The sequence below is a fragment of the Gnatocerus cornutus genome, chromosome 3 (assembly GCF_029298725.1).
Source record: "Gnatocerus cornutus isolate USDA-ARS CGAHR chromosome 3, icGnaCorn1.1, whole genome shotgun sequence".
Lineage (NCBI taxonomy): Eukaryota > Metazoa > Arthropoda > Insecta > Coleoptera > Tenebrionidae > Gnatocerus > Gnatocerus cornutus.
In genome coordinates, this window is record NC_142235.1 from 2,165,941 (window position 1) to 2,178,031 (window position 12,091).

At 34.3% G+C, this 12,091-nt stretch overlaps 1 protein-coding gene across 9 annotated transcripts in view; it reads left to right on the forward strand.

Moving 5' to 3' along the window:
- Nucleotides 1-12,091, forward strand: part of LOC148176780 (uncharacterized) — a 264,781-nt gene that overhangs the window by 102,607 nt on the left and 150,083 nt on the right. The gene's annotated exons all lie outside the window — the stretch shown is intronic.

Genomic DNA, 12,091 nt, shown 5'->3' on the forward strand with positions numbered 1-12,091 from the left:
AGTCTCAGAGTAGGCTAAGCGAGTCAAGACATGAGATGTCCTTTAATCAAACACTTTAGAAGGTCGGAAAAAATTAGGTTTGAAACTTTGATGGTGTATTTTGGGTTGCCTATATTAAACCTAATATTACTAGTCATTAATTTTGAACGAAATAAATATGGCCAAGAGCAATTAAAGGTCAAAGTCCGTTTTGCTCCTTCAGGTCAGGACTCGGAGATATTGAGAAAATATTTTTTTTAGTACACCGCGACCAATTTAGTTTTTTTTTTCAGTTTTGACTAACAACTTGGAAAATTATTGAACTCCATAATACATCGTAGGTAAGGTAATTAAATAAGCTTTCCAACGAAATAAAAAAGTCGCCGGAAGAGTTAGTTTTTGCCAAGATATTTGAGAAAAAGTGATGACTATTTCGAAAAGCAAACGGTTTTTTAAGACTTTTTGACATGACAAAGAATATGAAGTTATTTTTTAGAAAAGTCACCGTCTGGCTATAATCGTCCATAACTTTCTTAATCATTAGTTTTGGAATCTGCGTGAAATTCTGCGATAAATGAGCATAGATAACTTCTCGAATAAACACGATGTTGACGAAAACAGATTTTTTTATTAGGTCATTTTGGGGTGAACTAATGAACTATAAAAATCGCCGGGAGAGTTTGTTTTTGCCAAAATATTTAAGAAATAGTGTTGAAAATTTAATAAAACGAACGGTTTTTAAAAACTTTTTGACACTTTTTTGCATAGAACACTTAAATTAGTATTTGATTTCTTTATTGTAATACGTTGTTTTCTTTCTAACGCGGTGTTAAACAAGTTATTATCTTTTACCATTTAGAAGTTACATGACAAATAATAAAAAGGGACTAAAAAAGTTTTAATTTCTTGAAAATACACTGCAATGCATCAATCTGTCAGCGCGTCAAAAGGCAAGATCTCAATCTTTGCAATCATGCATTACAATAAAGAATCGATGTAATTGTTCTTAAGTTATATGTAAAATTGCCTAAGAAAATGACAGCGTTTTTTTTTGGGACATAAGATTAGTTTTTCAAAAATATCTTGAAACGAATTTACCCTAGCTTATTAAATTAGCTTTCCAAAACACTGTCGAGTAATTGTATAATTGCAAGTTTTCAAGAAAAGGTGAAGAAGATAAATTTTTGTACGGTAGTACCTAAAAAAAGTTTTTCAAGAATATCTCTAAAGCCGGACCTAAAATAGACCTAAATGGACTTCATACTCGCATTCACAATCACATACTTTAGAATGGACTTTCCACTTGTCCAGCACAATTTTTTTCCAAAATTTTGTAACTAGGGAAGCCACTAAAAAAAACACGAGATTTATCATTCACATTCAAGCCATTTGGAAAAAGTTGAAATACACCGTGGTCCACGAGTGATAATGAGCCTGACCAAACTCAAACTGCAACCCAATATACATTTTCATAGCATTCGTTGCCAAATTATTTTTAAAATTTTTATTTTTTTAAAATTATATTTACAACAAGACAGCTGTCAGAGTTTCGACAAATTCTTTCACTCAAGACAGTTTCTAAGCGCATGTACAATCTCTGAAACCTTAAGCAGGCAAAAGCAATGCTAAAACTTAGCAGTCTTCATAAATTAAAAGTATAATAGCGTGAGTATATTGTTCTGAAAAATTTGTCAACTTTGAGGTTCATTTCAAATAAATACGACAGCTATGAAAATGTATGTTGGGTTGCAGTTTGAGTTTGGTCAGGCTCATTATCACCCGTGGACCACGGTGTATAAAAAAGAAATGAACGTACAAAATGCATATTTAAGATAGAATGAGAAAAGGAACTGACCTGACCTGACCTGACCTGACCCGACCTGACCTGACCTGACCTGACCTGGCCTGGCCTGACTGAAGATCGAACCACACTCTGTATGTACTAAAGAGATTATTCTAATTTTATCGACTTTAAAAACATCAGTCATGATAATTCTGAATTGACAACTTGTCAATACTTTGATGTTTTAAATGTCAGTAATGACAATGCCAGTAATGCACAGACTACACTCAAATTTCTAAAACGTCAGAAAACTGACGTTTAAGATTTTGTGTCCGCGGCTGTATTTGAAATACGTCACTTTTATATGAGGTCGTAGAAAAATGACATTTAAAATAGATAATAAATGAATTATTGTCAAGACTTGTGGAATCTTCCTGATGATGAAAGGTTTTTGGAAAAATAGTGTACATAACTCGTCGGAAAATGGCGCTCAGCTTTTTGGCATTCGTGTAATAATTAATTGGTCACTTTCCGTACTTGTTATATAAATATCTATTTTAGAGCAGGTTGGCGCAAGTATTTACATATTTTATTTTTGTAACTTTCTGCTTTTCATCATAATTAATTAGTTAAACTTTACTATTCCACGCTGATGTCTTTCAAAATTTTACAATTCCAAACAACTTCGCTAATCATTGTTACCACACTACAAACTATTCCAATTCCCCAAATGTTAAAAGCAAAAGCAATTCGACTCAAATCCAAAGTCTCTTTTTCCGTAGGAAGGAATACCAACGTTCCATTGATAGTTAGCTGAGCTTCTCTAATCCACGCCGAAACGAGCCCACTTTCTCTGATTCTCAAGATCCAATAATTGAATCTCTCCAAGGGGGGAAACCCCCGTCGGACGAAGAAAAATGCTGAAAATTGAATCAACTAAACAACAAAACAATGAGGAGAAAGTTCATGGTGATGCCTCACCTTTTCTTGCGAAACTATCTGCATTTCCTTATAGTTTTTGATGTAGTGGAGTTTGGCGGAACTGATAATGATGGCAGGGCCGAGTTCTTTTGCAAAAATTTTAAGTTCTTCCTCAAATATCTGCTTGCTGTCTCGTCTTATCTTCATTATTTCTTTGTGGAGTGGATGGCTGCGAAAAAACGCTTCGTACCCTCCGGACATGATAACTGTCTTATGATTTGTTAACAAATCTTTCAAGATCAGAGTTTTGGGTTCGAAGCTTGGTTGGCACATGACACCACTGAGCTCGCTCGTATACATCGCATTAACAAAAAGAAAGTAAAACAGAGTAAGAGCGGCAAGTATCGCCTGCAGGAGGCCACTCGGTGCGTAAGAAAAACCTCCTTGAAGCAGCGCCTGCACATTTTGAAAAAGACAAGTCTGTAGGTCTTTCCCAGTAACGTGTTTCCACAGCACTGTCAAAAATAACAGGGATACCAAAATCAAAGACCAAACTTCCCAAGAGAAAATCACTAAAACTTCAACACTACTCGTAATTTTACGTCTTGGTGGTAAAACAAAGTAGGCGTTTTGTTCAGTGTGAACAAAACTGACCTCAACTTGTGGTGGATATTGTTTTATTGGATCAACAACCAAAGCTATGTCAATCCGACGTTTCGTCATGTCGTCAATGAGGATGTTGTAGCTGCCAGTACGAATCACTTGAGGGAAGTACTTCTCGTTCTCACTCAAATACTTTAAATTTAGTTTCGTTTTCTCGGCTACTGCGTTTAATACTCTAACGTAGTACCCAGGGTCTGCATTGTCAGTTGGATTCTTGATAGCCAGAGCGAGTTTGTCCCAAGTTGCACTCACTGAACAGTTGTTGAAAACTTTAGGGATTTTGTTGGCGTAAGGTTGGTCAGACTCGACTAGTACCACCTTACCACAATGAGTGTACGGGTACCACGTGACGAACCGCATCCAATTGTAGAACACCACGACGTTGTAAACATAGAACGACCACAACGTTTCGAGTAACAATTTGACGTCATCTTCAGTCGTGTTGTGACGTAGAACAACGAGGAATCGCCCTCTGGTGTCGATTTTAAATTGAAGATGTTGCAAGAATGTGACTACGGATCCAAATTCATCTTCCATTATCAGATACTGGTGGAAAATCTTCACATCGAAATCCGTTTTTTGCGACAGTACCACTCGGGTTTTGTTTAAATGTAGAAGAAAGTCTAATTCTCTAGTGAAGTTTGAAGTTGCGACCACTATTGTGTCGTGGGAGAAGTGGAGTTGGATAAAGTTTTGTAAGAGAGACGTTGTTTGAACTATGATGAGCGTCGGTAGCGTCATTGCGGTCTGGAAAATTAAAACTAGATCACTGAAGAAAACTGCTTTGTATGTTCGACAAATTATAAATTCAAATACTAACATTTCCGGAAGCGATATTATCGAAATATTGTGCAGCACGCAATACGCAGTGTAGGAAAAGTTGTACAAAATGAGAAACGGAAGTTAAAATGCTTACACGACTTTAAACAAAAATTGTGCTCCTCGCCCATTTTCACTTTTTGGATAGTTTTTGCCATGGCGTACAATGTTATTTCGCATCTGTCACCACAGTTATTAAGTAAAAATTGCGATGCCTATATTTGATAAAGTATTTTTTATTATACCTGCATCATAATCCTAAATTAAAACACGCAAAAGCGTGCAAAAAGGGGTCTTTAAAACACTAAAGCTTTAAAGTTGTCTAGATTACAAGAAATAGTGAAATGTCAGGACTAATTTTTATTTATAATATAAATAAACATGAAAATTACGATTACTGTTGTTTGAAATTTCAAAGCCCGCCGCTTTAAGCTGGTTACTGTTTGTTGCTTCTAATTCATAACTAGCAGAAGCTTTTTCATTTTCATTCTTCTGTTGGACGTCCATAACTCTTGATGAAGTTGATTTAGCAACCGATGTGTTCAGAACACCAGCAATGCGTTTGGAAACAACTATTTTATTTGAAGTGGATTCTTCAATATAGCCACTAGCCACAGTTGAAGATTTTTATCCCACCTGACGTTTCAACTCATCGATGCTCATCATCACCACTGTTTGCCATAATCGTATGAAGTTCGTCGGAAAGCATGACCAGTATATTTCTCAGCGTCGGGTAGATTTAGAATTAATTGCAGTTCTGCATGTTTTGCTAGCCTTTTAATATCTTCACTCATTTTTTGAACGTGAAAGATATGCTTAACAACGTAAACAAACAATTGCTAACTGTCTCTACGAAAACCTTTGATAATTTTATTGTGTAAATTCACATTTTTTCAATGCTCCTAAAGGATTGTAAATGGATAGGTATAATAAAAAATAGCGTATAACACTCGCTTATAAGCGCCTTTAAAACACTTACGACGTTAAGAGCACCCCACTGACGCGTCGCGCTCTTAAACTCGTCGTGCGTGTTTTAAAGGCTTGCTTATAAACTTGTATTATAATATACTATTTTTCACTACTAGCTTGAAAATGTATCAATATCTATGTTGCTTTTGACCCGAGAAGTTGATTTTCTTCCCTAGTGGCCACTAATGAATTCATTATCTACTACTAGTTAATAATGAAAATGGTATTGTTGGTTGCCTACATGCACCTGTTTGATGTACGAAGTGTAATGAGCAAAATAATTTTTCAAAGAACGGCAATGAACTGAAAGTCAAAACTAAAAAGAACGATTGTTGTGCAGTCCTAAGACATAGACATCTTTAAAAAAGCCGTTAATTAATTCTCAACTAATAATTTGACAGTTACTAATGTCAGTTCAAATTTTTACAGATTCGCAAACACATAAAAAACTTGTATTTACAAACAAATTGCCTAATAAAGCAGTAAATGTGCTAGTAGTGAAAAACATTCTAGCCATTTCTAGTCTATTCTAGTCATTTCTAGCCTCGCACTATTATCCCCTCGATGCTTCGCATCTCGGCTCATAAAATAGCTCGGCTAGAAAAGTATCTTTTCTACCTTGATTAATAATAACTATTTTGGCAAACATGGGTTATTGTTTTCGTTTTCCTCTCAAATAAATTCCATGAAAATCACTTTAAAAAAACCTCTCAAAAACAGTTTTTGGTCAATGTCCCGTTTATTTGTAAAGCTTGTTGCAACCAGCAATACAGTTGTAACTACAACCCCGGAGAAGGGGTGGTTTCCCCCACTATTGTTAAATTTTAATTTTTTAAATGGTACAGAGTTGAAGTAGTACGTTACGAGACTCAGATACAGAAACTTCACTGGTACCTATGTACACATTGGGTTAAATACACAAGTTATTCCAAAACAGTATTTTTATACCCTGGTCCTTCGAACAATACCTTCAACATCAAGGCACCTCAACGATCATACATTGGTCTATCGAGTCGGATCTTAAAGGTCCAAACATTGGTCTTGCGAACCGGACTCAAGGGTGCAACATTGGTCCTTCGAGCCGGATTCAAGGGTGCAACAAAGCTAACTAAAGTGCTCATTGCCTTAATCTTTTTTACGCAAATTACACAAAAAGTTAAAACAGTGTCATTTTACCGATCAGTCATCTGATTTGAATACGACTGGAGAGGAGCCGAATATTAAATATTCAATAAGGTGTATATGTATTTAAACCAAAGGTTATAACGCAACAGCTAGTCTTTTACTAGAAATTCTCTTTTAGGCTTAATCTATTTGCAAAATCAATTACATCTGAAATATCCAACAATAAATATTAGATTACATAACACTAAAACACTAAAAGTGCAACAACACCAGCACGAAAACACCATTAAAAAGTTGGGAAATCATATACCTATTGATTAAAGAAAAAACGCGACAATGATAGTAAAAAAACTTTTCATAGTTTTGTTTCAGATTTTATTAAACAGCGAAGTTAAAACGTTTTGGTCTTTTGTGAAAAAAGTTGTTGCCGCTACTGACTTCCAAAATAACTGTCCAATTTCATAAAAAAAACTGCGAAAGAATATAAAACAGGTTTTTTCACAACTAAACTTTCAGCAAAAATTGTGGAACTTGCCCCTGTCTACTATGCAAATTTGAACTAAATTTTAAAAATTACAAAATACAGTTAGCTAGATACAGGGGATGTCCGGAAAGCAGCGTACCACCTTGGAAGGGGGGTTTTGAGTGGCCCCCCAGATTACTATTGGCGACACCCAAATGTGAACGACATTTTCGTTGTCATGGATTTTTCTCAGAATTTTCATAATGTAAATCAGACTTTGAGCAGTGGCGTTCTTTTTGATTTTTCTCTTAACATTTTATTTTACCTATACAACTCTTACTAATCAGCAGTCACTGCTCTTAGCGACCGATTTTCATCAAATTTTGGAATAGCTCTTGGATTTTTCACTACAGTTCAATGTTTAGCCGATTTTAACTAACTACGGTCACCAATTGTCATAAATGACAATTAGAAGTGCGCCTATGATTTAAAATCAAAATTACGCTAGACAATTTTGCTGTACAGATTTCGTTAGCGTCGATAGTACCAGAAAAATACTAAAAAAAATCCAGACTTTCTCTTTTTGCAGTAGAAACAAAATAAAATTAGGAAAATATCAATATTGCTGAACTGTTCTACCAATAATTTAAATTTTCAGCATTGAAAGCCATAGTAACGCTGCTGCTGAATTGTTGGCGTTAGTCAGGTCGGCTCATGAACGAGTAACATAACTATGGTTTCATGTGAACGGTGCATCCCTGATCGACAATGTTGATTCAAAAATCTTCTGAGGAGTTTGCAGCCACTTTTTACAAGATTTTTTCGATTTTTTTTACACCATGATTTTGCGCAAAATGTTCTTTAGGTAACAAATTTCATTTAAACGTGAAATTATTGCACAGAAATGGTTAATTTTAGGATTTAACTTTTCGAATATCCTGTATACAGCTGAGCTTACATACATCCCGTATAAGTAACAATTTGAATTCTTGTTTCGTTGTAAAACAGACTTTTAGTAACAGGAAAAATGTGTCAAAATTGATGTTTATATCAACGTGATATGAGTCAAATCGGTAATTTGTTAAAACCAAAATAGTATATTACGCAACGTGTGGGGTAAGAAGCCAATTACGCACGAGGAGAAAAATTGTGCGCGAGGCGAAGCCGAGCGCTATAATTCCATGAGAGCGTAATTGGCCTTACCCCCGAGTCGCGTACTATACTTTTTCTACGACTTGCTTTCCTGCAGCCGTGAAATTTTTTTGATTATTCTTGATAAATTACAACTAAAGTTAAATTTTACATGATTTTTATTAAGACATTGTTAATTCAAACATTATTATAAGGAACAACTCAACAAGAACAAAGAACAATTTTCACAAATTATGAACAATTTCACAATGTTTTTCAACTCCTGTTATAGTAAACTATGAATTACCTACTTGAATCTATCCGATTGTCTCATCAAGTATCCCCGTAATTTCTGGTAATTTGAAATAGTAACGACGTGTTTGAAGGTTAACGTAGTCTTAACATTGAATAAAAAGTCCATAGGAATGAAGAAGGTTTGAAATCTTGTTTTAACTTGCCAAAATACGCTAGTAAAACATTCTTGGAGAAGGACTGCACTCCGCTGCCCGCACGTCAGGTCATGAACTTGCTATACACCGACGCATACCGCTCTTTTGACATTTTCAACATAAGATCATCAGTTGCACTAACTGCTTGCAGTTCACATTCGGAGTCACTGATCATGATGAAACACACCAATACAAATTACAAATGTCAATTTTGACAAATTTTTATGACATCCACAGCAACTGCTATTCCTCTACACAATTATGTAATTATTCAGGGTGTCCCAGAACTCGCGCCCCAGAGAGCAAGGGAGGGTGCCGACAGCAATACAGATGGTAAATTTCAAATCAAAAATTGACTAAGTTTAATAGTATTCGAGAACTGATAAAAAGTTAACAACCAATCCCGAAAGCTTATTTGAGAAGTGGAGTAAATGGCCATCCCAATTTCCTAGGCAACGAGAGTCTAATGTTTAACTGACCAATGGATGATAGTATGTGTCCATAGTTACCAATTTTCAAATTCTGTTCAGCTTCGGGATTGGCTACAGTTTTTTGTCTTATCTCGGTTATTTTTTGAGTAAAAAAATTATGGTTTCAAAATTTTGGTTTAGAATTGTTGCCTCCATACGCTGTTTCTCCTTGGGGCGCGAGTTCTGGGACATCCTGTATATATTACCCACTGGTCATTACATTGCATTGTGTGTAACCATGGATTTATTTTAAAGGACAACCGTTTGTAATTTGTAGATTACTATAACAGGAGTAGAAAAACAATTTTAAATAACTTTTGGTATGAGCCAAGTGCTATGCGCGATGTGTCAGTCAAGTGCTATGTGCCTCTGTTGCAAACAATCTAATTGGAAATAAAAATTTGCTCCTTATCAAGCTGGACACGAGTCATTTTTGTTGTTAATGACACTTTGGTTAATTGTGAACCTTCAACAAAAAAGTCATTTTTACGTCAGGTAATCTCTACATATTTTGGCACAACGTGAAAATTAGATTGTACGAAATTTATGTGAGCTCCGCTGTATGTCGTAGTACATAGGTATATCTAATAAGAAATTTCAAATAAAAATTGAAGATCACTGAAAAGCGAGGTCCGCGAAAATAGTGGGGTCCACCGACTTTACAAAATTTATTATTTGTGTTCCGTATCAAACTAAAGTAAATTTAGAATAAAATTTCAACAGCAATCATTAAAAACAATAAATATTCAACAGTTCAACAGTGAGTGTAAAATAATTATAAATAAACAAGTGAATAAATTATGTATGATATGCACACGTAAGTAAAACTCTAAAAACGCTTTTCATTAATGCATGATTTTGGTTTAAATTAGTAAAATTTCAGGTTGTACCTTGGTACGTCCTGAAAAAAGAAAATTTTAAAAATTGTGCTTTTTTGTTTATAAAGATGTGATTTGTCAAAAATGGTAACGTGTATATTAGTAAAATTATAAGCAGAATTAGAAATTTGTTGAAATTTTTAGAATGTCTTAAAAAAGAAAAGTTTCCAAAACTTGTGCCTTTTTCTCTATGAAAGTGAGATTTCGTTCTGTAAAAAATGAACTCAAAAATTGCATCTTGCTCAAATTTCATCTATGTAGCCTGTAAATTAGTGAAATTACGGACTAAAACATGAAATTTTCGAAATTTTTGGCTTGTTCAAGAAATAAAATTTTCTAAAGTACCTTTTGCTCTATAAAGTTGAAAGTAGTTAAAAAATTGAAAGTAACACAGTAACCTATCAAAATTTCATTGATTTAGTGTTAAAACTCCCAGAATTACAGGACATAATATAAAATCTTCAAAATTGTGTTTTTTTGTAAACATTTCTGAGATTTTTAAATTCTGAATGTTTTTATGAATGTGTTTATAGCTATTTAACAAACAAGTTGGTTAATGAAAGCGATTAATAATTGAGCGATTTTAACCTTTTTTTAACCGATTTTTAATAAGCGAGATTAATTATCAACCATTAACCACTTTTCCAGTGATCGAATATTGAAGAATTCACCAAAAAAGAAAAAATGGTACAAAGGTTATGCAAACAAAAATACAAAACCAAAGTGAGGTTATGTGTATAATGGATGTGCCCGATATGTCCGCAGTTGTCAAATTTGAGTGTAATTCTAAACGATGTCTATCGAACTTGGAGTCTCTATGTGAAGTGATTAGTAAACAAACAGATCCAGGGCCTTCAAAACCGCGTCTTTATCATTATTGAATTTATTAAATTGCGTGTGTAATCGCTTGCCTATAATAAGCACATTAAATCATTCATTAATAGGCCACTTTAATGCATGATTTCAGCCGACAAATCATGCATTAAAAGTATCTAAAAACAAACGATCGCCGGAAAAAGCTTATTATTAAATTATTCAGGGTGGAAAGCATTATTAACCGCTTGAAAAGTTTACATACAGAGTTTGCCCCTTATATTTTAGATTCTAACAGGTCACACGCAATTATATAAATTTCTTCTACGAATTTGCTTTTATTAACAATTTTACAGAATTTGAAATTAATTAGTAGCTCAGAATTTCAAAACAGACAAATATGTCGCTTCTTCACAATCGACTTTTTTTAGATGAAACTAATTAGATGTCTCCCTATAGTGACTATAGTGAATTGATGTTCTCCTACTAATCCTAATTCAGACTTTTTTATTTTTGCATCACTTTAATTTCGAGAACTTCAGATGTAATTTTCTAAGATTTGTGGCGTTTGCTCTAGTGTAAAGTTGGAACTTGGTGCAGTTGAAAATGTCAATGTTGTAGTGTTAAAACTCTCAGAATTACAAGGCATAATATAAAATAAAATAAAAAGTAATCCTTTCTAGGACATTTTATCACTAAGTTCCAATTTAAGAATTTTAGAAAAAACAGTCGGATACGGTGTTTGAAGGGTTGAGATTGCCACCTTCTCAAAGGTGGTGGGGCTATACGCGATATGTGGGATTACTAAGTGATTTGTTAGCGATCTTTTGACACCAATGTCATCGGGCTACATTGAGGAATTATTCAAATAGTCGGAGGCGGTTTATGAGAAGTGGAGATTGCCACCCTTTTAAAGGTGATAGGGCTATACGCAATATGTTTTTGATACCAATTTCATCGAGTTACATGTATGTATTTTGTTTTTTTGCTAAAAGTTGGAGGCTCCAAAATCAAAGTTGGAGATTGCTGCCCTATCGAGTGTGGCCGGGCTAAGCGCAATATGATTTCCTCAGCAATTTATTTGCGATTTTTTGAGACCAATTGTATTGGGCTACATTACAACTAAAGGTTGAAATGGATAAAAATTATAGTTAGTTAGGTTAAAGATGAAGTTTTACTCCTTTCTCCACATGTAGAGGCAAAATATTGATTAAATCTGGGACAGAAAATCATTTCAGTGTCATTTTGCCAAAAATTGTGTGGAAAAGCACGACGATCGGTGGAAATATGTGTGAATCCAGATTAAACTACGTTCTTTTTACACGTTAATATTTAATAAATCAGTCGGCCTCAATTAGATCTTTAATGATACAAAAAAAACATTAATTTCAATTATACTATTTTATTCATGAGTTTATGAACATCAAGCTAGATGGTAGTAAAAATAATGATTTTTACCATTCTCCAAAATGAAGCGCCCGAAAACCATCGCAATACCAACCACTGTCAAATTTAAGGAGGAAGGTAATACAACTTTAATTTGGTAAAAACGATTTTAATAAGCGATGACTTTTTTTCAGATGATCCTTTTTGGCTTCTTCGCCTCCTCTATCTCGATTCGTTCCAAA